The sequence below is a fragment of the Neopsephotus bourkii genome, unplaced genomic scaffold (assembly GCF_033783945.1).
Source record: "Neopsephotus bourkii isolate Nb327-2 ecotype Australia unplaced genomic scaffold, CSIRO-AGI_Nbou_v1 NB_1767, whole genome shotgun sequence".
Classification (NCBI taxonomy): Eukaryota; Metazoa; Chordata; class Aves; order Psittaciformes; family Psittacidae; genus Neopsephotus; species Neopsephotus bourkii.
The window spans coordinates 1,528,926-1,534,931 of NW_026902241.1; positions in this window are offsets into that span (position 1 = coordinate 1,528,926).

A 6,006-nucleotide genomic window follows, 5' to 3' on the forward strand; every position below is an offset into this window, starting at 1 on the left:
CTTTATTTTTCATTATATTCCAACATAGGTAAGATTCTCTAAACTAACGTCAAATTACCTGAACAGATATGAAGAACAATCTTCAAACCTGCATCCCTACATTTTTCCCATGATTTCAGGCCCGTTATCTGTACTATATGATACTTTATTGATGTCTTTTTTCTCTTCAAAAGGGAATTCCTACAAATGGAATACAAAATTGAATTAATCTCTAGAATCCCTTCAGATTACCTGTTAAAAGTTAAACCCATACAACAGCTTTAAAGTTAGAAGGAAAACCTGAGAGCAAACCATGCCCAGGGCACCTTATCTTACTCTTCCGATTCACTGTTGACACCTTATAGAGTCTGGCTGCAAGTTCATCGAAAGCTTGGGGAATCCAAGACACTAATGATGCTGGTGGCTAGGAGCACATCTCAAGTTGCAGCTAAGCTGCTAAAAGTCCCATTGCCTTCCTACCTACTACCTGTACTGACTGCAAAAAAACCCATGAAGTATTAAAGAATTGAGTCAATTCATACATTTGTAAATGTATGATTGGAGTATTTTATGGGGTGGATATCACATCATCTGTGCTGAAAGGACTGTGGTACTCAAGTTTTGCATAAACCTTTTTCCCTGTATGGTACAAGATCATGATCCTAGACTGTGTGGCCAAATCCTTTTTATGTTCCCCAGCAAACACTGCTCCTATCACACTGTCTGGAAGCTTGTGAGAGTAGACACATAATCTCAGGATATAGAAAAAGCCACGTCAGTCAGGCTGGAAGGCGCATCTTAAAACGCTAATTATGCCAGGATAACTTTATCCCTTGGACTGACCTAATCATCACAAGTTCTTTATTTACCAAGCTGAAAAAAGCAACCATCTATAAGCTATGGCAGAAACAAGCTAAAAATGCCTCAGTCTCAAGCAATTACCACTATTGTCTTCATGAAAAAGAGCTGAGAGAGGTTTTCTAAAACTGTCCATGTGTATAAAGGGCATAGTGTAACGTGCTGTCTCTTAGCACTACTCTAAGCCTAATGTACGTTATTATGGTCATAAGAAAAAACAAACCTATATTCATATTTAGTTTCCACAAAAAAGCCATATAGAAGAAAGTATCAACCTGTTAGTTTACCATCCACAATAAATTGTATAATTTGGATTTAACTGGTTTTGATATAGTTATGGAAGAATTTCAGTAGTGCTCATGAACAAGAGGAATACAGTCACAACATAGTTTATCACTTAGTTCAACTCCACAGGTCATCAGAGCAAATAATAAACGACTTCTTGTTTAATTGCCTTCTTGGCCAAGACATCAATGGCTCGTTATCCTTTTTGTCCTACATAAAGCAATTAAGAATGTTCCAGTGAACACTGCTCTGTGGTCAATATAATCTACTTTATTAAGTACATATAAATAGATCCAATAATAGTAGGATTTTAAGGGACTTTGTGAAGCAGGGATCATCACGAAGATAAAAGACATCAGTTGGGCACTGCAACACCTTTCATAGCCATTGTATGTGCTGTCATTACGTATGCGTATAATATATTCTGCAATCTATTAGCGATTTTGAATTTGACAGATGAATGAAAGTGCCTTCTATAGAAACCAGAGAAAAATTCAGTACTGGTGATAAAACAACTAATGCAGTATTTTCATTTCTATTGAATGTTACTCTTAAAATGTTGCTGTTAAACCTAAGCAGTGGACCTCAGCACCCTGAAAGTTGCTAAAACCTATGCTCAAATTTCAACAAAGCATCAACTTATAAAATACTGATCTATTGTGAAGTTATATCAATAGCTGCACAGTAAAATAACTGTATAACTTGCAGCATATAACTGGAAGATTTTTTTTATTATTATTTAATGGTAGAAGATAATTATTTAGTAAAAGCTTTAGTCGAATTCCATCTCTCCAAGTCAGAGATACATTTTTGTCTTACCTGACATGTTTTCTTGTTTAATAGAAATATATTCCTTTGATGTGGAATCACACAATGTCACAAGACAAAATTATGTCACACAACACTGTGTGGAAAGGGCAGCAAAGTTCACCTGTCACAGGTATTCTTCCTAGCTCTTGTTTTGAGATATGTTCTCTGGTTTCTTCTAGCTGCATCAGGTGACAGAATTTCCACATGGAATTTTCCAGAATGATCAGAAGTTCATATTTGAAGGGGACTTCTTTGTTTATTGACATTTCCCAGTGCACGTTGACGTTTTGAACACAGGGATCAAAGGCCTGCAGAGTGAAGGAGTAACAGGACAGTTGGCTCAAGCAGGTTAGTGTCTCTCAAATGTTCTTTCAAATCTTGGAACAAGTACATCAAATAGTATAGCTATGCTTTTTGAGACAGTGGGTAGCATAAACTGAAGCTGAATCTGTAGCCCTGTCTTGGTCTTCATTCCTTTACACACAGTGCTCCATCCAGATTTCTATGGGTTAGAAAGCACATTCTCAGCAAAACTTGTGGCCCAGGTGTTTGTGACTGAGAAATGTCAAGCATCAGCCTCTCCCAAGCAGCAACATCTTGACTGATAACTGTCTATCTAGGAAAAACTTCCTGATTGTCAGCTTAGAAGCTGAAGAGTTTGTTTAATGTTCAGGTATTCATATTTTAATCATACCTACCTATTATGTGCACTTTCAAATAAATAAATGTAATGCAATCATAAGGTTGCATACAGTTCTTCTTGCACAGTTTATGCACACAGTAAAAGATACCCAGATAAAAGTGTCCTATTAGTGAAAAGGTTGAAAGGTCCCTCAGCAATGCATGTCATGTACAAATTTAAAAATACAAAAATAAGCCATAAGCAGGAGTCACTAGAACTTCCAGACTCCTTTCTGCCTTGTTGTCCAGACAGCTCTAGGCGAAGCTGAACCCAAAGCGTGATCTCTCAGGATCTATCAGAATATAACACACTTTCTCAATTCCTCGTGCTGTTTAGAGGCAGTTGAGACCAGAGACAATATTTATGTCAACCTGTAAGAGATTGTCCTGCTGGGGAAAATTTGTCTTCAGACAGTCTTGATTATAAGCAGGATAGCTGTAATGTTGGCCTCAACAGCTATAGGAGAAACTGGTTATCTGACACTAGAACTGTCTTTGATCAGCTTTGCTTTCCAAACCCATTGCTGAAATGCCTGCCCAAATGGTATCCAGAAGTGATCTCTAGCAGAGTGAGACACTAGAAAAAAAATCTACTTAGTCTTTCTTCTGTCATCCTATTTCATAGGCACATCATCTACAGAGATGAGATGATGAAAAAAATCAACAGAAGTGCTGATACTCAAACATAGCTGTGATTCAGGAGTTCTTAACCCTGCTCTCACATCAAACAATAGAAAGGAATATCCAAACACTGATTCACCATGGCCTCCATTGACAGCTTCTCATGTGTCTGCACAAGGACATAAGGATAGCCCTTACACAGAATGTATTACATGCTCAAAGAGTGACTGGGCAGGTGAGATGGGCAAAGTAGCCATCTGTTTTCAGAGAGAGGAAACTTTCACTTGTCAGTTACAAATTTGATTCTTAAATTAGGCTTAAACTAGTTCTTAAACTAAAATGATGAGGTTTATGGAATTGTAGTCTGATTCAGCAGTTATTAAATATATGAGTAATCTCACTGCAGTCGATAATAGAGCAGTATAAATTGTCAGTGGTTAGCTAGAACATTTGAAGGGTTTGGGTTAAGTCTGAATAATTTGTTTTCATGGATTGGTCTTGGGTAGCAAGTCCTTCAGTTGTATGCATAGCACACCCCATTTACAATCCACTTACTATCCCTAAAGAACAGCAACATATAATACAGTATATTTCTTACTTCCTTTTGATTCACTATTCAATTTCACTGATAAATGAAGTTAGCCTTGAAAGTTCTGATCACTAATGACTCAGATTTTGAGTACAATGTCAAGCTCAACAAGATTGAAACATTCTTGGTCCGTTTTTAAATCTTTGCGATGCTCAACACTGGAAGCAGCTTTTAAATCACCTAGCCTCCAAACGTCTTTTTAAAGAAGCAGGCACATCTATTTATACTGCTGTTAACCAAGTAAACACATTTAAATGTATGTGATGATATCTAGCCTTCAGTACCCATAAAATGTCTCTGAGAAGGCATGCAGATGCATATACTTTGTTACAAATTAGGGGTGACTGAATCAATAGAGACCCTTTAAGGCATTTTTCAGGACATTAAACACAGTCACACTTCACTAACTATGCAAAGTCATGGTAAATATGTCATTCTCCAACTTTTGTTGAAGCCTGTCCTAACCTACACTGAGCTTTCTCAGTCCCTCCTCTATAATTTCGGTATAACTTCACTTCCACTGGGGATATCTCTGGCCTAAAGCAGGTTCCCTGGATTTGTGGAGGAGATAAAAATCTGCAAATGCTTAGCTTTGGTCTCAGAGAGTTGAAATTTTTTAAGCTAATATTTCAGACATAGTTGCATGATGTGAGAACATGTTTAATGTTCAATCTCCTTTCCGGAAGTGATTCAACGCCTAGAAGCAGTCAGAGTCCTTGAAAGATTTTATTTAGTGTATACACAAGCACCTAAAAATATGTTTTGAGCAGGCAGGAATTTTCACAGAAGTCAGTTTTATGTTACCCAAAATGTTCAAAAATATCTGCACTATGAATTAGCACGTTGTAGAGTTATAAGAATTTTGCAAGGAAATTCAAGGTTTTACTGAATAGCGTTTGTCAGTTTGTGCTAACAAGAAGATGTCTATCTTTCCATGCCCAAGGAGAAAAAAAGTAGAAAAAAGCAGTGCTTTGATGCTGCAAACTAGTCTGGAGAGATTATCACCTGCAACACAATCAATTCCTCAAAGTGATTCTCCTGATAACAAAGTCATCTCCTCTGTTACTTGGCAGAACAACAAAAGAATTGGATGGACTGAAGACTGTGTTTTTATCACACACACAGAGACGGAACTTACTATGGAACTAAATAGAGAAGCACTAAATGAGGAAAAAAAAATATCTACAATCCCACTAGAAAAGGTTTAAAGGGAATTCTTAAAGATCACCAGATACACAGCACAGGTACAGAGCATGGGCAGGGAATGGGGCTCCTTCTTGCCTCTCCAGCGTGCTTCAACTCAAGCCCTAGACTGGTCAGTCTAGAAGCTGAAGATTCATCCCATTTCAGTGCACAGCTACTCACTGGCAACTTTTCCATACATATCCCAAGAATGCAAATTACTGACAGCTGTGATTTGTGCTCCTGTCAAGATGGAATAAGAAAGCAGCATCACCTTTCCCATGTAGTAATCAACGTATTGTCATGGAAAAAGTGCGGATCAATATGGATGTAGATCCACCCTGAACTAGATAGAAATAATTTTGCATTCTGGTGTCTTTCCATACTGTCCCTAGTCATAGGCACATCAGACAGTTATGTCCTAAATCAGCAAATTCAATTTCCTGTTATCTCAGTCCCATTGCTATGCGTAATCCCTTTCATGATTAAGCTACTCTTGTTTAAAAGAACTCCTTGCTCTAAAATAGTGCAACTGCTCCTTCACAGCCCTCAGCACACAATCACTTGATTCTGCTGCTAAATAGATGAAAACATGTCTCTGATGCAGAATATCACCAGGAAAGCAGACAGGAAACATATTTACTGAAATAGCTCTGCGAACCAGTCCACGCCGATCAGACACTGCCATCCTTTTGCAGTACCGTCGTCAGAAATCTGATCGGAGCCAAAAGCTTCCATACAAGTTAAAAGCAGAAACAAGCTGTGCAAACCAGACTTCTCTCTCAAGCTGCTTCCTCAGGCTGCAAAATGTCTGAGGACAAAAGCACAGAATAAAGCACAGCCCCCACCTAGCACAGTGGGGCTGGAGATCCTCAGTGGAGTCACTGGCACTGCTGCTACAATGTGGGGAAGAAAATCAAGTTGGAGAAGTCTCTGTTGCCCTGTGTGCTTCAAAAAGAGCTGCTGGCAGTACTAGTTCACCTGTTCACTGATGCTGTAGT